Below are 22,540 nucleotides of genomic sequence, written 5' to 3' on the forward strand. Positions count from 1 at the left end.
TGTTTTTTGTGATGCATCATCTTTGATCATAGTAAGAGAATACGAGGAAATGTCTCGGGGAAGGGGAGTTCGAAATGAGAGAGCATTACTTTCTTGTCTGATACAGGAAAAGTTGTTACAGATAACTATTAAACAGTTGGATTACAGCAACTAACGTGAAGATTAAACGATTTAGGTAAATCGATTTGTGTATAAAAATATACAGGGTGGTCCAAACTGTATTCCGGAAACTTCGGCGGCATATTCTGCACATAAAAATAAGTAGAAAAGTTCTTATAAACTCATGTCCTAAAATGCTTCGTTTTTGAGATACAGGGTGTAGAAGTTTCATTTTTATTTTGATTTCTTTCTAATAATTTCTGAACTAAATTCGGTATTTGGATGAAAATTAGTATAGGGGGGTTTCTTAACATGAGAAATTTGATTTTCATGTCAATATGACTCCTGCTTGTAGGGGGCGCCACCTACATATTTTTTTAACTGTTTTTAAGAGTAATAACTTTTTGTCCGTCCCTGGATTACACTAGTGAGTGAAAAAATATACATTTGTGCCTTTTTTTCTACGTAAAAAATATCTCTTGGTAAAAATAACTGCCAGCAACCGTTCTCGAGATATTTGGATTCTTAATAATCAATAGATGCCATCAATGACAAAAATTAAACATGCTGACTGGATAGTTATTTGTCTGAAATAATAAATTTGAAATGTTTTTGTGTCAAAGATTTAACAGAAATTGTTTTATCGTATTTTTTCTAGAAAAATTCGTGATTTACCTTTAAAAAATAAAAAGTTCACAAATTTATGTATGTATCAATCAAAAAACTATCTAATCAACGTATATACAGGGTGGCGCACCTCATTCGCCTCGATTGATTATACGAAAACGGAAAGATGTAGAAACAAAATATTTTATGGGTATATGTGGGTAGGTAATGTGCACAATTTAAAATTATTTTGAAATGTACAGGGTGTTTCAGAACTAAGATCCATACCAAAGTTATATATTTTTCTTTTAGAACACGCGGTATTTTATTTCATTTTTGGATTATTGGGCCCAAAAAAGGTATTTATTATAAGGGTTAAATATGTTTAAAATCTTTGGTTTTTGAGATATTTAAAGATATTAAAATTTGCATGCTACAATAGAATAGATTATTAACACCCTGTACATTACTTTTCTCAAAATTAATTCTTGTGCTGAGTTGAAAGGTAGAGAAATAAACTTTACAGAAAAATGTTATTCCATCCTTAAATGTATACAGGGGTATCAAAATATGATAAATCAATATTTTTTAATTGTCTTTCGTGTCGATTGCTGATTGAATCGGAGCCAGAAATGGCTCAAAACGAAATAAGTAAATTACTAACAGATATTCAGGCTGAGGCGACAAACGCCATATCCAAACTACTTCCATTTAAATCCCGAATAACTTATGAAAAGGAATACAAAATTTTCAAAATTGGAAGCAATTAATAAACGTGCGAGAAAAAATCAAGTTGTTAACCTATCCTCGCTGTTAAAGTATCATTTAATCTACCCTTGCGGTTAAAGTACTATTTTATCTACTATTTTTGATAGATATAAGGCAATTTTAACAGTTGGTATGGAAAAAACTAATAAAGTGTTACGTCAAACGTCACAAAAGTACCTATTAATTTTTGCGACGTAATTAACAATATAAAAATGTAATTTTATCTCCTAGGCATAAAAGTAAAGCACTTTTACGCATAAGCATAAAATGGCATAAAAGTACGAAAATATATTATTAACTGACATGAAGTGTCAAATTCAACGAGCGTAACCATAGTTTCTCGATATATAATTACATGCAAGGTATAACTTTTAAATTTTTTTATATTATTTGGAACGTTTGAAATTGTTTAAAACTTCTATTTGGAGTAAAAATTACTTTTTGTGCTTCAGCTGTATGTCGGACGAGCATTAGCTAGTCCAAACGTTAAGCCTCGCCACAAAAAGTGTCATTTTTACTCCTAATAAAACAATATACTATTTTGTGCAATAGTTTAACAACTTTCTCATTCCAAAGCAACTCTCGAATAAGTAGTGAATTTTTGAAGTAAGCGATTCAAAATCACGAGTATTAAGTTCTAAGGTCTCATGTGCACCTTAAATATATTGCAAAATTCAATTTAAAAATTTCATTATTACTTTTTAAGATAAACTGCACTCGTTAAACATAAAAAACGATATACATATCTAGAAAAAAAGGTGCGCTTTTCCTAGCGCAAAACATAATTGACTTTAGAGATGTACGAGCCTTTTACTTAGAACAGTTGGCTAATGTTACTTACTTGCTGCATTAAGTAAAATGATCGATTTTACTAATTTCACTGTCGTCTTAACATCTCTAGTGTTCTCGTTTGTTAATCGAACTCAAATAAGAACCTTTCTTTTTCATTTATAACCCGTAATAGTTTTTGCATCATACCGATATATTACAGGCCATAACACAGCTTACCTATAAAGTCTATCCAACGAGTCAGGATATATTTCGAGAGACGACATCCAAAAAATGACAGAAAATACAATTTACCTGTGAATCAAAATGACAGACAAAAACTGACACTGTCATGTATCCTCGCGTTGGACAGACTTTACTTAGCTGCAATTAAATTTCTAAACGAAAACAATTAAATACAATAATAATAATTGTATAAGCCTTATTTTCTCTTTCAATGCCTCGCTCTGATAAAGAGCGTTGGTGACTTCTCGCATGTAGGTACTTGTGATGTGTGTCATCAGTGTTTCACAAGTACATGGGACCTACAGTTTATCGCCGAATTCGAAAGGCACTATTTGAGAGACTGTACTAGGCATATAATATACTCAAAATGGTTTGTCATTGTCTTTTTTGAGGTGGCGGCTAGCTGGTAGCTCTATTTATATAAATGAAAAGTTTTATTTAAATAAATAGAGCAACCGTGCTGGCTGGAGATCGAACCCGCTCTACCGCTCGCACGGCAATAGTTCGACACACTACAGTTGGATTCAGGGGGATTCCTGAAAACTACTCGTGAGGAGGGCGTGGGAGGTTTTTTTCGCGTTTTTGTTGCCTCGTTCAATTTAGTTTTGTTTTGAGCTATTTCCAAAACGTGGCGGTATCTGTATCCGAGGCAAAGGATTTTTTTTTCATAAATCTTAGTGAAATAAGTAAACCTAGACGTTTCTAAAATAGCTGTTGTTACGATGACATTTCGTTAATTACATCTCGTTTTATGTTATATTGATATACCATGGCTGTCCCATTTCAAAACTTTGAGCTATGATTAAAAATACAAATTGGGCATCTTTTAACCAACCAGGACAAGACACGAAAAGCATTAGATGATCAAATCTATTTTTCCAAGGCTCCTTGATTAAAAATTAGTGTTTTTGACACAGCCATGGCAATGATCTAGACTGAAATTTAAAGTATAATTATATTTAGTAAGTAGGTCTGTCAAAAGTTGACATATGATATGTCATTCTACTCAGGGTGTTATTTTCTATCGAAGAAGTAAAAAAATATCGAGGGTGTCATTTAAAAATCAAAAGTTTTAGTCATTTTCGGTGAAACGAAGTGACCGAAAACAACTGAATTCGTCAATCACTCCTGATTTATGTCATATACTAACCTACCAAATCTCGTTTTTTTATCTGAAAAAATAAAAATGGTGAGCCACTTTTGAGACGCACCCGATATACTAGTCTTAATAAGAATAATAAAGTAAACTGTGTTTGTTAAATAAATCTAACGCATTTACAGTATGTCCCCGGATTGTCTTAAAAGAGCAAAAACTTTTTTATTTTGAGAAAAATCCAAAAAATGCATTCTTCATAAAATTTTTGCTTGTTCTAAAATGGTTAATCTCGTTTATACTTTTCCAAAGTTCGACACCGTTTTAGAGAACATATGAACATGAAAATATGGTTGAATTTTTTTCCTGAAAGTCCTAAAAACAAAACGGCGTTTCTAAGGTAATATCATTTCGATTTCATTCTTTGATAGATGCTTGTTATTAATTTTGATTAACGTCATAATCTTTGCTGTTGTTAAAGTATCACATTTTTCGATAACTACTATATCACCCTTTCCGTAGCATTGAACTAACTAATTAAATTAATTAAAATCTATCAACAACAATCTATCAAAGAATGAAAACGAAATTATATTACCATAGAAACGCGTTTTTATTTTTAGGCCTTTTCAAAGGAAAAAATTTAACTACATCTTCAAGTTTTTTTTAATGTTCTCTAAAACTGTAGAAAAATTTGGAAAAGTATAAACGGGATTAACCATTTTAGAACAAGCAAAAAACGTTATGAAGAATGCATTTTTCTCAAAATATCAATAATAAAAAAGTTTTCCCTTTTGTAAAGACAATCCGGAGACATACTGTATACTGAAAATATACATTTTGAAATATCTCACGTAAGATGAGGGCAGGGGGGAGGTGGGTCGAGACAGAGGGAACATCAAAAAGTAAAAATCCTCAAAAACGTCACAAGTTATTTATGAACGCCGTCTGTCATCAGTCGGTCAAAAATTGGTTCTTCTGACAAAAATATCTGTCAAATAATTTGCACGAGAACGCCCAATCGGCCATCTATTACGGGCCGTTATCCTCAATAAACCTTCTAGCACAATGCGACAGAGAGGGTAGGGCATTCAGGCATGGCAGCCTTGAATCGAAATAGTCACCATTCGGCTTACATAATTGCCTTTGCTTTAATACGATTTGAAATAAGATACACCCAAATATGCATTCTACATCGATGGGTGTGAGTGTTGAGTGGACGTTAAAAGTGCTTTCTTTATAAGGAAAATAATTATATAAAAGTAGTTTATACGGAGCGATCCACAATGATTGAAATTAGAGATGAGCAAAACTGCGATTGTCATTTATAAATCGCTATGACTGTAACCTGCGATTGCGATTTTAATATTTTTAAATTGGTACGCTGCGCGCTGTAAAGATGATATACAGGGTGTCCCAGAAATAAGTGCAAGTATTTTAACTGGTAGTATAGTTCAAACCCAGAAACACGCCTAGGAGGGTTTTTTCGCAATATTGAAAATTCGAAATTTTTTGAAAATTTTTTTGGAAATTTTTTTAGTTTTTAGTTAAAAAACATAATTTCTTGATAATATGGCAACATAGGTAGTAGATTAAATTTACAAGAAAGAAAATCCAGAAAAGATCCAGCGGTTAGCAAAATTTTAGCAAAAAATATTTTTTTTTGGAAATTTTCAAAGTAAAATAACTCCGTCATTTTGGACTTATTTGGAAAACGATAAAAGAAAATATGTTTCTGTTATCGAGATCTACCACCCAAAACACTTGAACTTATTTCTAAGACACCCTGTATAACAAAATATAGTAAATAAAAATGGCTGAAAAAAGTATCCAATATTAACAGAGGTTCCTTACCATAATCTATGTCTTCTAGCTAATAAAGAATAAAAATAGATAATTTTTATAATTTCAATCTAAAAACTGTGCTTATGAATATTTTTTTAATTAATTTCAAATGTTGCTATTAATTCATCTACTCTATAATAGAGAAAATAATATACAGGGTGGCAGGCACCCCATTCACCTCGGTTGATTATACGAAAACGGAAATATGTAGAAACAAAATGTTTTATGGGTATATATGGGAAGGCAATGTGCATAATTTAAAATTATTTTGAAATGTATATACAGGGTGTGCCTGAACTAAGATCTATACCAAAGTTATATTTTTTCTTATGGAACACCCGGTATTTTATTTCATTTTTGGATTCTTGGACATAAAATAAGGCATTTATTATAAAGGCTTAATATGTTTAAAAGCTTTGGCTTTTGAGATATTTAAAGATATTTGAATGTGCATGCCATAGTGATGGGCAAAACTGTTATTTTTAGATAACAGTTGAAACTGTTATAGTTATTTATAAAAAACAGCTTAAAATAACAGCTTAAAAATAACAGGTTTCTTTATTTTATTGCTAAATATCTGAAAGAGTATGAAGCGGTCGCCGCCAGGCGTATTAACGCAGTTGCAAGTTGCTACAATGACATGCTCGGTGGTAGTATTTCCAGGGTGTCTAAAAATTTCTAAATATCGATTGTTATCTAAAATACCTCTCTAAAAACGGTCGTTGTTTACAAATAAGCGCTGTTTACAAATTGCGATATAAAAAAGCCAAAATTCCGCCACTCGTCTATACGTATACATTCCGATCTACCTACGCCTTGCCCCTCGATCGGCGTAGATCCTGAATTGCGTAGCAGTGTACAGGGTGCATCTCACTCGACGGGCAAGAAGCTCTTAGTTATAATTTTACCATTTGTGGTCAAAAAATAGCAATATAAGAAAATGTGTAGTATATTCTTCATAAGTAAACCAACTATACACTAGAGTTCGAATTAATTTTACACTTAAACTAGCGTGTACCCGCGACTTCGTTCGCGTCGAATTAATAATTTGTAATGGTGATGATAAAGCAAAGCAAGAATTTCTATTGACATACAAACTGGATAAAATTTTCTCACATTTGCCAAAAATAAGCTTTAAACGTCGAGCAGTTTAAGCAGAATCGTGGTTAATCAATTACTCAACTTTTTGGAACACCCTGTATTATTTTTTAAAAAATTTCAAAATATGTAAAAAAACAAAATAAATTATGCGTGTCCAAGCGTTTTCCCGAAAGACTAACCGTTTTTTAAATAACAAATATTGTAATATTTGAGGGGCGTTTTCACCCTCTTGGAATTTAAGATTCGAGAAACCCCTCCTTATCGAACCTCAACCCCACAGTCAATCCGTTTGCCAAAAATCAGCTTTAAACGTCAAGCAGTTTAAGCAGAATCGTGATTACTCAATGGTCACATTTTATGAAACACCCTGTATATATTTTTAAAAAATCTTAAAATATGTAAAACAACGAAATAAAATATACGTGTTTAAGAGTTTTTCCGGAAAACTCACCGGTTTTTAAATAAAAAATATTCTAATATTTGAGGGTGGTTTCACCCCCTTTGAATTCGAGTTTCGAAAAATCCCTTCTTATCGAACCTCTACACCCTAAAGTCAATCCGTTTTCCAAAAATCAGCTTTTTACGTCAAGGGCTTTAAGCAGGATCGTGATTAATCAATGACCAGATTTTTCAAAACACCCTGTATACATTTTTAAAAAATCTTAAAATATTATTCTGAAAATTTTTCAGAATAAATAAATACCTAAATATTGAAACTTAATAACGTACTGAAACATACAGCGCCATAATATCTCGACCTCCGCCCGTTATGCTCGTAACAGGTTGAAAAACAATATATCTAAAACAACTGATGCGTTATTCTCCAACCTGTTTCGAACTTCCATCGACAATCGACCGATGCAGCAGCCTTCCTTTCCCACTCCTGTTATCTCGACCGCCAGGCGTTATGCCCGCAACTGTTTCAAAAAACCTGCTTCTTTTATATCCTATTATTTTTAAGCTGTTATAAGCGCAATACGACCGTCGACGGGATCGACCGAAGCAGCTACGTTCGCCGTAGCGCATTCCCCACTCCGTTGTCCGTTGTCTCGCCGCCTGTATCGATGGTTGACGAAATACAGGTTTTCCATCCATACTAGTTGTTTTTGGAATTGCTTCGAGCAGCATAGAATTTCGGGGCGGTGCAGAGCGCCGACTTCGTTTTTCGTTTCACGAGCGGCCGATCTCTACGTGTCGTTATTTTATATCTGTTATTTTTTTGAAGTAGTAACGGTTGCGTTATGTTATTTCTAAATAATTGTTATAAAATAACAGATAGTTAAATAACAACTCATCACTAGCATGCCATAATAAAAAAGTTTGTCAACGCCTTCTACATTAGTTTTCAGAATTAATTCTTGTGCTGAGTTTCAAGCCAGAAAAATAAACTTTACTAAAAATTTTGATTGCTTCCTTAAATGTATACAGGGGTATCAAAAATAAGGTGTTTATGGACTATTTAAATTTACATAATAGGTTATTTTTATTTAATTTACCTACAATAAGGTTAATCAGTAAGTATTTATTATTTCATTAATTGCTTCCTATATTATTATTATTTTTTTCCTCAATTGCTAATTTTATAGAAAATCCAATATATCTACAAGTCATCGTCATCAATATAAATCAAAAAGAACTACTTCTTTATTAAAATCACTAGGTCTCATTGCAAATATTATTTTCGTTTTAATTGATGCTCACAGCTAGAATTTTTCTGCACAGCCGGCGCCGTTCAAAGCCTACTTATTTAAAGTGGGCGAATTTTTATAAACTTATAACTCTTATATAAACTAATAACTATACTTTTTATAAACTTATAAACTATATAACTTTATAAACTCTCCAAGAGGAATCGAGCAAAATATCAAGGGTGCTATATTTTTGGAAACGTAATTTTAAATTGTTTTCAATAAATTACAAATATACAGGGTGTCCCATATAAAAAAAAAATTCTGTCGATAATTCTCAAATTATTAATTTTAAAAAAATTATACTTCAACTATTAAATTCTACGTAAAAAGGTGCTTAGGAAATTAGTGATGGGCAAAACTGTTATTTTTAGATAACAGTTGAAACTGTTATAGTTATTTATAAAAAACAGCTTAAAATAACAGGTGTCTTTATTTTACTGCTAAATATCTGAAAGAGTATGAGGCGGTCACCTCCAGGCGTATTAACGCAGTTGCAAGTTGCACTCGGTGGTAGTATTTCCAGGGTGTCTAAATATCGATTGTTATCTAAAATACCTCTCTAAAAACGGTGGTTGTTTACAAATAAGCGCTGTTTACAAATTGCGATATAAAAAAAGCCAAAATTCCGCCACTCGTCTATACCTATACATTCCGATCTACCTACGCCCTGCCCCTCGATCTGCGTAGATCCTGAATTGAGTAGCAGTGTACAGGGTGGATCTCACTCGACGGGCGAGAAGCGTGTTCCAAAAGTTTATGATTTTACTATTTGCGGTCAAAAAATAGCAATATAAGAAAATGTGTAGTATATTCTTCAGTCTTCATAAGTAAACCAACTACACACTAGAGTTCGAATTTATTTTACACTAAACTAGCGTGTACCCGCGACTTCGTTCGTGTCGAATTAATAATTTCTAATGGTGATGACAAAGCAAAACAAGAATTTCCATTAACATACAGACTGGATAAAATTTTCTCACATGTGCCAAAAATAAGCTTTAAACGTCGAGCAGTTTAAGCAGAATCGTGGTTAATCAATTACTCAACTTTTTGGAACACCCTGTATGATTTTTGAAAAAATTTCAAAATATGTAAAAAAACAAAATAAATTATGCGTGTCCAGGCGTTTTCCCGAAAGACTAACCGTTTTTTAAATAACAAATATTGTAATATTTGAGGGGCTTTTTCACCCTGTTGGAATTTGAGATTCGAAAAACCCCTCCTTATCGAACCTCAACCCCACAGTCACTCCGTTTGCCAAAAATCAGCTTTAAACGTCAAGCAATTTAAGCAGAATAGTGATTACTCAATGGTCATATTTTATGAAACACCCTGTATATATTTTTAAAAAATCTTAAAATATGTAAAACAACGAAATAAAATATACGTGTTTAAAAGTTTTTCCGGAAAACTCACCGGTTTTTAAATAAAAAATATTCTAATATTTGAATATTACGTCAAGGGCTTTAAGCAGGATCGTGATTAATCAATGACCAGGTTTTTCAAAACACCCTGTATCCATTTTTAAAAAATCTTAAAATATTATTCTGAAAATTTTTCAGAAAAAATAAATACCTAAATATTGAAACTTAATAAGTAAGTACTGAAACATACAGCGCCATAATATCTCGACCTGCGCCCGTTATGCTCGTAACAGTTTGAAAAACAATGTACTATCTAAAACAACTGATGCGTTATTCTCCAAACTGTTTCGAACCTCCATCGACAATGGACCGATGCAGCAGCGTTCCTTTCCCACTCCGATTATCTCGACCACCGCCCTGTTATGCTCGTAACAGGTTGAAAAATAACGTATCTAAAATGACTGCTTCTCCAACCCGTTGCGAGCCTTCATCGACAATCGACCGATGCAGCAGCGTTCCTTTCGCACTCCTGTTATCTCGACCGCCAGGCGTTATGCCCGCAACTGTTTCAAAAAACCTGCTTTTTTTATATCCTATTATTTTTAAGCTGTTGCAAACCCAATACGACCATTGACGGTATAGACCGAAGCAGCTACGCTCGCCGTAGCGCATTCCCCACTCCGTTGTCCGTTGTCTCGCCGCCTGTATCGAATATCGATGGTTGACGAAATAACATGTTTTGAGTTTTCCATCCATACTAGTTGTTTTTTGGAATTGCTTCGAGCAGCATAGAATTTTGGTGACGGTGCAGAGCGCCGACTTCGTTTTTCGTTTCACGAGCGGCCGATCTCTACGTGTCGTTATTTTATATCTGTTATTTTTTAGAAGTAGTAACGGTTGCGTTATGTTATTTATAAATAATTGTTATAAAATAACAGATAGTTAAATAACAACCCATCACTATAGGAAATGTTTTCATAAAAATACAAAAGTTTCCATAGCAAAAAAGTTACAGCGATTTACTGAATACACGTTTTTGAGAAACACCCAGAAACGGTAACAGATATCGATATGCGGTTTTCACCATCATGTTTTTGACAAAAATTGAGCTCGAGACACCGATATTAGTTTTCGTCTATCTCCCATAGAAAAGGGCGTTTCCCTTTAAAAGCGTCCAATTTGGTCCACCCTGTACATGTTTAAATTAAAATAGAAAACTTGTAAGAAAGGTACCCCGTGTCTGGTAGCTGTTATCTAATCTTATATAATTTGAATTATCAGGTTATGTAAAAAAACATTTATTGTCATATTGTTTCAGTAATACTTACCTTAAATTGTATACAATCTTATCACAAAGTTTTGAAAATAAAATGCATATCCTCGAAAACCCGCCAGAGACAATATACATACTTCACCAAATTACAAGGTTATAATACATTACTATATAAGGTAATGTTTATGTATCGACGAGAGTGATGTACGAACGTGATAAGGAAAGTACTTGATAATAATAAATTTATTTATTATTTTAATATGCAGCAAAATATTTTTAAATGTCAAATAAGGTAATTTACACAGATAAATCAAATAATCATAAGATAATTAGATATTTATATTAATTACTAATAATTATTGTTAAGTACTTAAATATAATATACTTAGATAGTTATTTTTATTAGCATAATATAATCTTATTAGACAAATTCAGTATTTCAAAATTCATGAATGTACTAAACAATTTTCTTTAACTATTTTTCAATATTTTGCTGCCATACGCTACACCTTATTTTTTGAACATGTAAAGAGGACTTTTGTAATTTACCGGCCAAGACTTCTTTTATATATATGTGTTACGGTTAAGGTCCGATGTCCGGTTAATGTCGACATTGCCCGGTTAATCTCGAGAATAACACACAACTAAACAACCAAAAACATAACCTAACACAAACATTAACATGTTAATGTCGACATTAACCGGACATCGGACTTTAACCGTAACATATGCATTAAGTTTGCTGAAGTAATTCCGCATATATTTTTTAACTCAATATAAAAAAATCCATTTGTTATGCATTTCGTAACACACCCTGTAGATAAATGTGCCATCAATCTATATACGATATGCAGTGTTGCATTGGAAATATCCATACAAAATATACAGGAATCAATATGAAAGTATCGACACTTTGCAAATCGCTTCGACTTGAGCCTCTCCAACTTAGTCGCTTTCGACGAGTTCCATTAAAGTACAAACTTCGACTACCAACAATTTCCATTAAATTTCAATATGGTAAAGTTTCTTTGAAAACTTCTTACAATTGCAGAAACTGCGGTATTGACTTTAAAACTCAAAATGAACTTACTCTGACATCTCTCACAAAAATAATGCAAACTTCATGAAAGTATTGAATTACGAATCTATTTTCAGATCTTATCTAAAGGATTGAAATTAAGGTTTAAAAATTTGTTATTATTTGGTTTAGAAATATGAAATTTTGCATAAAGATCTCTTAACTGATATAATTAAGTACATAATAACAAACGATTTATTGAAATTCCTTACTTTACTTTGTATGAAGTGACTATATGGTCTAGAAGTATAAAGCGTTTTAAAGTGACATAATTGGGCAGTAAGAAACGATTTTTTAAATTTCAGCCCCTCAAGGGTAATATTATTAGGAATGAAAATGTGTAGAAAAATTTCTTACTATTTGGCCTAAAACAATAAAATGTTGCACAAAGTTTTCGCAAAAATGTAATTTTGTGCAAAGATTTTGCAGAAAATGACGTAAAGACTGAAAAGCCATTTTTGGAAGGCAATAGTGAAGAGCAAATAATGCTCCTAAATTCACAGTAAGGCAGCTTCAAATTCGGAATGTCTGTGCTTTTTTGTACCATAAAGGCCTAGATCATACATATACTTGCGTGGATAAGTAAATCACTATTGAAACTGTCGCCAACATATCAACGACTTCCATTTATCTTCTTTTTTGTTGCACCACGCGGTGCTTCTACAACTTAACAAGTATAGCTAGAGACGTGAGAAATATAAAATAACACGCGACCGGTGCTATCCCCAAGTCTCTTCCTATATTTGTACAACTGTACTCTACCCATTGCCTGGAAACTTATATGGTGAAATTTTGATAAAATAATTTAGTACACACTAAAAACACGGTATGTCGCTAGTGGTAGGAAATATAATTTTTAGAGGTTACTAGTTTATTTGGTTGCCTGTGATATGCATGGTGTGGCCTGTGATATGCACAGGGTGTTTCCTAATTAATCTAAAAGATAAAAAATCGTTAGAAAACGAATTAAGGCGGGCTCTTAATAAGTATATTTATTTTTTTCTCGACAACCGTTTGATGAACAAGAAAAACTCAAAAGATCAATTTTGTTGAAAAAGCTTTCTTTAAATTTTATTATTATTATTTTATTTATTATTATCTTATTTTCTTTAAAAAATCAGTGGTGTACCATTTATGTTAAGCAAAAAAATCGATTTTTTTTAATTTTTACCACCCTGTAGATCAGAAAGGAAGTACTTTAGACCCAATGGTTATATAAAAATTGTTTTAAGAACACATGAGGAATCACACCATAATTTTTTTAGACTAATTCGAAAACACCCTCTATATTGTCAACTTGACAATGACTGCTGATAAATAAAAAAATACCTTTTCAGTGAAAAAAGTCTGATTTTCGCAGGAAAAATTTTGATTTTTATTGAATTTGGGCCTGCGTTTGCAAATACTCGTTTGTTTTTTAATTTTCTATCTATCTAAATTTTAAATATCATAGTCAGAAATAGTTTTATTATTTATTAACTGTAAAAATGGTGTTTTCTTGTTGTGTTGCATCTTGTAAAGAAACTAACAAAACTGCAAAAATGTACGTGTTTCCAAAAGACAATAAGGTATGTATTCGTTGTTTGATTTTTTTTCGCTTTAAAATCTATAAATCTCGGTCTATTCATTAGACAGCCAGTCGACGATCATTTACATGAAACTCTGTAAAATAAATGAAAAAATAAATTGTAAAATATATTCTTATGTTTTATTAAAGTTACTCTGATATACTAATATATCAGTGAAACTTTAAAAATAAATCCTTTGAATTCAAATATAAACATAAAAAACATTTACAGCAGAAAAGGCGAAGGCGCTGGGTTAAAAACGTAGTCTCCACTAAAAACACGGAGGGGCGCTTTGACCCAAAATTTTACTATTAAGTTTCATATCTATCTTAATAGTAGATTATTTTCTTTTATCTATGACTCTACCTATTTTTGTCGAGGACCTATCATCCACGCGTCAAATTTGGACATTAATTTTAAAAATTTAATTTGTAAAATGCATATTTGAACAATAAATTGAATGTTTACTGTCACAAACATTAAATTATATTAAAAATAAATTTAGCCACTCCGTACGAATATCAATATTCTTAAGAAATCTAACCAGAAAGTATGCATGTTGTTTAATACAGGGTGGCCCATCGAAAACGTTCCGCAAGGCATAACGACCAGGGTAATTTTTTTTTTCAGAAAATCCAAAAACACGTCAATTTTGTTTGTGAGGGGGACAACTTTTGCCTCAAAAATTATTGCAAAATCTTCAACCCTCTAAGCGGGGGTGTCATCCCCCAATTTTTTTCAAATGGGAAGGGGGGTCAAGTAGTACCGCAATGAAAAGGGCTTTCTACTCTCTATGCTTTCCCGCTTCGTTTTTGAAAATCGGTGGAGTCATTGAAAAAATATGAAGGATTGAAATTTGAAAAGTTTATTTAAACATTTACGAGAGTAAATGATAAGGATAAATTCTTTGACCAATTTGCTGTTTTTTCTTATTATTTCTAGATATTTACGCATTTTTTCACTTGCCACAAGGTTGAACGATCAGGTGTGGTAGTTGCTAGATAGCTGTTCTGTGACTTATGCGTTGAAGTTCTTCTCAATATCGTTAAACTTTTTAACAATTATGGTGTACTCACTTGCAGAAAAAGTGGAAATAATCGACCTTTATTTTAAAAATAATGAATGTGGCAATCGGGTTGCGTAGATATTCAATGAACGCCATCCTGACAAACACCTTTATGGCAAAATTGTTCGCGAGTTAGTAGCAAAATTTCGCGAAACTCTGGTTCCGTTATGAATAAAAAGAGACAGAGGGAAAATCCTGTAGTAAATGAAGCTATGGAAGTATTCGTATTGGGCCAAGTTGCCATGGATATTACGCTGAGTACAAGAAAATTAGCCAATGAGACCGGCCTGAATCGTACAAGTGTCCAAAGGATATTAAAAAAATACCGTTCCACAAAAAAAAAGTTCCACCCGTACAAAATTCAGTTGGTACAAGAACTCAACGAAGACGAGTTTAATCGTCGCTTGCAATTTTGTGAAACTATGAGTGGACAAGTGGCGAATGATAATAATTTCCTATTTAATGTGTGTTTTTTCGGATGAGTGTACTTTCTTTTTGAACGGTGTCGTTAATCGGTACAACTATCGGTACTGGGCTGAGGACAACCACAGGGTTTTTCACGAGGTGCACACACAAAACCCTCAGAAATTGAACGCGTGGGCTGGTATTTTTGGAAATTCTATTATGGGTCAGTATAACGATATTGAGAAGGACTTCAACGCACAAGTCACAGAACAGCTATCTAACAACTACCGCACCTGATCGTTCAACCTTGTGGCAAGTGAAAAAATGCGTAAACATCTAGAAATAATAAGAAAAAACCTCAAATTGGTCGAAGGAATTTATCCTTATCATTTACTCTGATATATGTTTAAATACACTTTTCAAATTTCAATCCTTCATATTTTCTTAATGACTTGACCGATTTTGAAAAACGAGGCGGGGAAATATAAGAATAGAAAGCTCTTTTCATTGCGGTGCCACTTGACACCCCTTCCCATTTAAAAAAAGTTGGGGGATGACACCCCCGCTTAGAGGGTTGAAGATTTTGCAATCATTTTTGGGGCAAAAGTTGTCCCCCTCACAAACAAAATTGACGTGTTTTTGGATTTTTTGAAAAAAAAATACCCTAGTCGTTATACCTTGCGGAACGTTTTCGATGGGCCACCCTGTATAAATAAAAGAACAATTGAATATTTTACTTGCCACGGGGCTAAGATAATTCGGGGACCCTTATATTAGAACTTCCACACACCCAACACTTTCTAGTCATTTTTACGAGTATTTAGAAAGTCCAACGAAAAAAAAATAGAAATATAATTGCACAAACTTAAAATTAATTTCTCACTGACCACTTGCATCCTTGGCTATATAAAAGCGGTCGATAAAACAGTAATTAATACAATTTTTTAAATAAAAAACGCAAAAAACAAGCGTCGTTACCCTAGATCATATATACTTACGTGGATAAATCAACGCCATAAGTTTAGCATTAAAAAATATATCCCCAACATCACGACATGCCATTTTCAAACCTTCTTTATTGCACTTATGAACGTTCAATAGGTTTGTCTTTCTCGAGGACCTGACTTTACGCATGCGCATTAAAAGTGGCACGTATTTCCAAAATAATTACAATTTTATCCGGTTTAGAAAGTACAAATTATACTTTGTTATGGAAACCAACTTTTCATTGTCATCGTATTGTCATAATCTTGTCATAATCATATGTCATAATGTCATAATGTTATTTCCATTGTGTAACGATGCTTGTTTTTTGCGTTTTTTATTTTAAACATTGTATTAATATTCTTTTATCGACCGCTTTTATATAGCCAAGGATGCAAGTGTGTTCAGTGAGAAATTAATTTTAAGTTTGTGCAATTATATTTCTATTTATTACTCGTTGGGTTTTAATTTTTGGGTAAATACTCTACTAAAAATGACAAGAAAGTGTTTGGTGTGTTGAAATTATAATATAAATGTCCCCGAATTATCTTTTCACAGGCAAGTAAAGTATTCACTTGTTCTTTTATGTATATTAAACCACATGCATACTTTCTGGTTAGATTTCCTAAGAATATTGATATTCGTACGGAGTGTCTAATTTATTTTTTATTTAATTTAATTTTTGTGACAGTAACATTCAATTATTGTTCAAATATATGCATTTTACAAATTAAATTTTTAAAATTAATGTTCAAATTTGACGCGTGGACGATAGGTCCTCGACAACGATAGAGTAGAAGCACCGCGTGTGCAATAAAAAAAGAAGATAAATGGAAGTCGTTGACATGTTTGGAATAGTTTCCATAGTGATTTACTTATCCACGTAAGTATATATGATCTAGGGTCGTTTTTGGCATATGATTATGACAAGATTATGACAATATGATGACAATGAAAAGTTGGTTTCCATAACAATGTATAATTTGTACTTTCTAAACCGTATAAAATTGTGATTATTTTGGAAATACGTGCAACTTTTAATGCGCATGTGCAAAGTAAGGTCCTCGGAAAAGACAAACCTAATGAACATTATTGAAGTGCAATAAAGAAGGTTTGAAAATGGCATGTCGTGATGTTGGAGACATATTTTTTAATACTAAACTTATGGCGTTGATTTATCCACGTAAGTATATATTATGATCTAAGCATAAAGGGGATAGCCCTAAAATATTTTTTTCAATATTCTTGGACACCCTGTGTATATTATATAAAAAACATATTAATTTTTGGGAAAATATATAGTTCCATTTTCATTAAATGGTGCTAAAATGTTTTTAAAAATCGGTATAATATGTCCTGAACAAATTAAAAAATAAATAAATATTAAATATGTAGATGTAACCCCCATATACTTTTTTAATTACTTACTTATTAATATAAAAAACTATACTAATATAAAAATTGATTGTTAATTAAAACACTCTGTATAAGTCAGAACTAATACCGCATTTTAAAAATAACCGACAAATTAGGTCAGCTAAGTAACACGGCGTGATTAGGGAGATGTAAAAAGTGTCACGGTTATTTTTTTTCTGAACTTCACCGAATAAAAGAACAATAATGTTACAAAACTGGTGTTTGTGTGTGACCTTCTTAGTTCATTCGGAGGTTAATTATATTTATTTCGGAAACAAACAAAACCAAGTTTAAATGAAGAAAATGTGAGAAAAAACACTCGGTGATATATGTATGACAAATAGAACAGGTCATGGTATTCAAAGCAACTATAAAATCAAAGAAATATAGAAATTTCTTTTATTTTTATTCGGTTTTTTCCAATTAATTTCTCAACTAACGTCGATATTTGGACAAGAATTGGTGTCTGGATGTTTTTTGACATATAAAATTTGATTTCGATATCAATATGACTCCTACTTGTAGGGGACGTCACCTACATCATTTTTAACTGATTTGAAAAGTTATAACTTTTCGTTCGTGCCTGTATAAAACTATTGAGTAAAAAAATATACATTTCCATAATTATCTACGTAAAAAATGTCTCTTGGTAAAAATCGCTACAGGCAACCGTTTTCAAGATATTTAGAATTGAAGTAGTCAATACAACTCATTATTTACAAAAAATAGACATGTTCACTATACTTATATGACTGAAATAATAAATTTGACTAACTTTTTATTTTTTTAAGCTAATCATGAATTTTTCAGTTTGTGTTGAATCTTTGGCACAAAAACATTTAAAATTTTTTATTTCAGACCAATAATTATCCAGTCAAACTGTATAATTTTTGTCAATTATGAGATGAATTGACTATTTCGATTCCAAATATCTTGAGAACCATTACTCGTACCAATTTTTACCAAAAGACCTTTTTTACGTAAAAAATGAGGGAATATTTTTTTTCACTCAGTAGTGTAATACTGGTGGGGCGAATTAGCCAGTAGTCGGACAATACACCAGTGGTCGGGCAAAACGTATTTATTGGGAAACAAGTTAAAAATATAGCTTCGTATTGCCTTCAAAAATTAAAAACCCAATTATACCAATTCTTCGGCTTTGTTCTATAACATTTTCTTTGCCTAAATTGTCACCCTGAAACCGTTAAGAATTCCGGAAAATGACCAAATGTTTGTGCTTCCTAATTTTTGCCAAATGGAGCTGAGATAGTTTGTAAGATAAGTTAAAAATGTTCTATCTAATTTATCTAGTACTTATAACTGTATGTGTATGTAAAATAGTCTAAACTTTTATTTCAATTAATAAAAAAAAGATACTCCTTAATATTTTAATGTTAAATTTAGGTGTCCGATAAACTCGTATATAATTTTATTTTAAGTCCAGTAAAATAACCCTTTTGTTTTAGCCTTTTTATTGATAATTGATATGCAATATCTACTGTCTTTTTCGTTTGAAATATAATGAAACATCAGTTTTTGGTGTTTAGTGGTCGGACAGCAAAAACTCAATAGAAAGGCGGATCAAAGGAAATTAAAGTTGTCCGTCCACCGGTCAACGCTAAATTTAATATATTTGGGAGGTCGGACAGTAGCCCGCTTTCGACGTCATATTGCAGAGTTCAGACTATTTTCAAGCGTGAAACCTAAAGTAAAAGAGAGTTTTTATCGATACAATAAAGATGCATTAGAAAAACCAGTACAGGGTGTCCCATTTTGGTTGAAATTTTGAAAGAGTATCTCCGTTATTCATTGACGAAGGGTGCGGTTTGCACATACCTGTACCGCCTTTTTTTGTCAAATGGAAGATGCCGTAAACAAAATTTCATTGCCCTCTTCGTTTCAGTGGCTACGAGGGTCTTTGAAAATTTTGCAATTTGGGTTTACAAAACTATCTCTGTTATTCTCAAAGAAATATCTTTAACTCACCGTCTCAATAGAGACGGTGAAAAATTATTGTTGTTTAGAACTTTTTTACGGAGAATAATATTGTAATTTTACCTCCAACCTCCTATAGGGCGTTTCAGCGATGTAAAAATCCCACATCTGCATCTGCAGCAAGAGGTAGCAGAGACTACGTCGGAAACAATGGTGTAGTGTGTTATTCTACGAAAATAATATTTTTAAAAATATGAACTAAAGTTATGTTTTATTAAACGGAACACCCTGTATATTTATGGATTATGTGATCTGGCTTGTTATAAGCTTCTCAAAAATATATAATACTCTATATTTGCTTTCATTATTTAAGGCAATATTTAAAAAAACATATTAAAAGATCATTTTTTAGTAGGCCATGATTGACAATAAAAGAAACTAAAGAATTATTAAGAGTAATACTGCTATCTGTCTCTTGTTTTATTTTGAGAGCCACTAATTAATTCTTTGTATATTAGGGAAACTTAAATCTCTACCGCTATTTGTAAATCTTGGCAGCTATCCTATCGGAACTTTTAAATATTCCTTTAGCTAATTTACGTGAAATATACTTTCAGCAAGATGGGGGACTCCCCCTCACAATTACAACGAAAATATTAGAATTTTGTTAAATTATTATTTCTCAAATCAATGAATTGGAACCAATGTACACATATGATGGCCTCCCTGATTCCCGGAGTGTCTGTTCTCGATCTCTGATTTTGGGGATTTTTGAAATATGAAATATATCGTGGCAACTAATACGATGTTGAACACCTGAAAAATGCTTCAATAATGCAAGCTTTTAAATATTTGCAAACCCATCCCATTATAATTAATTCCGTTATAAAAAAGAGAAAAATATATTTAGAAGTTCAGTGGTAACAGTTCAAAAGTAAAATATATCAATTCCAAATAAAATTTTAATATGTGCATGTCTATTTTAGTAAATACCATTTTGGTTTTGTTATTTATCACGGCCTACTAATAAGAAAATGATATATTTTAAATATTACAGTAAATAGTGAAAATAAATATAGAGTGATATATATATATATATATATATATATATATATATATAATATATATATATATATATATATATATATATATATATATATATATATATATATATATATTTGAAGAGCTCATATCAAAGCGAGATCATATGATTTATAAAACAGGGTGTTCCATTTGAAAAAACATAACTTTAGTTCATATTTTCAAAAATATTTTTTTCGTAGAAAAATAGACTACGCCACTGTATTCTACGTAAAAAGTTCTACAAGAATCAGTTTTCATCTTTTCGATATCATACATAATAACGGAGATACGCGGACGGTCCCAAATTGCAAAATTTTCGAAAAGACCCTGTAGCTCAAAAACGAAAAGGGTTATAAAAATTTTGTTGACAGCATCTTCCATTTGACAAAAAAGTGGCACAGGTTTGTAAAAACCGCACCCTTCTATCTTCACGAATAACAGTGATACCGTATGATTTCAACCAAAATGGGACACCCTGTACAAACTCTTTGAGAAGAGGGAAAATCGCTTAAAACATGCAGTCGGTACAGGGTTCCAAATCAACAATACAGGACCGTATTAAAGAGAAATAAGCGACGTTTGCAAACGAATGGGATCAGAACTTGTTTTAACCAGTGAAATTGAAAAAAAAATGTTAACTAGATTGAAATCTTAACAGTTTGCGGATTTCCAATAAAAAAAACAGGTGTTACTTAATACAGTTGAAAAAATTATATCTAGAAGAAGAAAAGTCGAAAACGCTGTTTACTAATGGAAGACCTGGACAAAGTCATGGCTTTATGGACAGCGTTTAAAGTTAATCGTCGTTTAGCCTTCAAAAAGTCCCTGCAAAAATGCAGAGCTGAAGTAATGCAAGAATACATCAAGTCTTGGTTTGAAGACATAAGAAAACTGATTATCTTAAATAAATATTGAAGATTTCTTCAAAACAGCTAAAAATATTTAGGTGGTGCCCCCTACAAGTAGAAGTCATACATTTATACGAAATTTTTTACTTATTTTTATCTGCAGAATACATTGCCGAAAGTTCGCACCACCCTGACTGACAAAGCAGGACAATTGACAGTTACAACGCTTTTTCCATACTCTAAGAAATTTCTTTAAACGGTTGAATAATTAGAACATGGTTCGTTATTTTTTATGTTCGACTTGTCGATCTATGATATCGAACTCATAAATCAAGTAACCTTATTAGAGATGACACAACACTGCGATAAATGCGACCATATGGCATATCGACAATAAGATCTATCAAATAATTTAGAAACGATTCAGTGCACTCGTTCCATTTGTTTCTTGATTATAGCTGGCATATACTACGATCAGTTTTTTACATTCAGTTAGATGGATTACCACAAAAAAAAGCACAGAATATCTACAGTTCATATCAAATAAATTTTTAGTCACGTGAAGCCTGACCGGCCCAGCGTTGCCCACTTTTACGTATTTTCTTTTAATCAAAATATTGAAGGAAACAAAAATAAATTAATTAATTATAAATATATTAACAGTTATTATTTACATCAACAAAAATCACCGTCTTAACAGCACTTAAGGGATATAAAGGGTCATTACCACCGCTTTCCTGTTCAAAATATTCTAATAAAGTTGCGATGAGTTTTTTACGGCTATAAAGCTATCTTGTACACTTCGCACCAAAGAGGTTCTAAAATTAACAATATTCGACTGCAGGGTCTGCTAGTAAACATTTTTAAGTATTAAGTATCACAACACTATTTATTTAAACAAAAAACTTGCAATAAAAAAACTAAAGTTTGAAAACGAACGACAATGTCAGGAAATAAATAAATAAATGTGACAACTTGACATTTTTACAGCATATAGTTTAGTCAGCCCGGCGTCGAATATGTCCATGGTTGGTAACAATGAATTTAAAAATAGCGCCCTCGATTGCATAACTAAAAGTTTAATTGGTATCGAATATACAGGGTTGTTCACCACATACGACACGGAATATTGTAGCTAAACGATTAGAATTTTACAAATTGTAAGTTTTGGGTCCGTTGAAGGACTATTAAAGCTACAATTTAAAAATATTTTTACAAGATACAGAGTGTCCCAAATAAATAAAAAATATCAAAGTTGTATTTTTTTAAACGGAACACCCTGTATATTATTACATTTTTAGTT

At 32.0% G+C, this 22,540-nt stretch overlaps 1 protein-coding gene across 4 annotated transcripts in view; it reads right to left on the reverse strand.

Moving 5' to 3' along the window:
* Nucleotides 1-22,540, reverse strand: part of LOC115890830 — a 253,104-nt gene that overhangs the window by 88,635 nt on the left and 141,929 nt on the right. The gene's annotated exons all lie outside the window — the stretch shown is intronic.

The sequence above is a fragment of the Sitophilus oryzae genome, unplaced genomic scaffold (assembly GCF_002938485.1).
Source record: "Sitophilus oryzae breed Bouriz unplaced genomic scaffold, Soryzae_2.0 scaffold_1178_pilon_pilon, whole genome shotgun sequence".
Lineage (NCBI taxonomy): Eukaryota > Metazoa > Arthropoda > Insecta > Coleoptera > Curculionidae > Sitophilus > Sitophilus oryzae.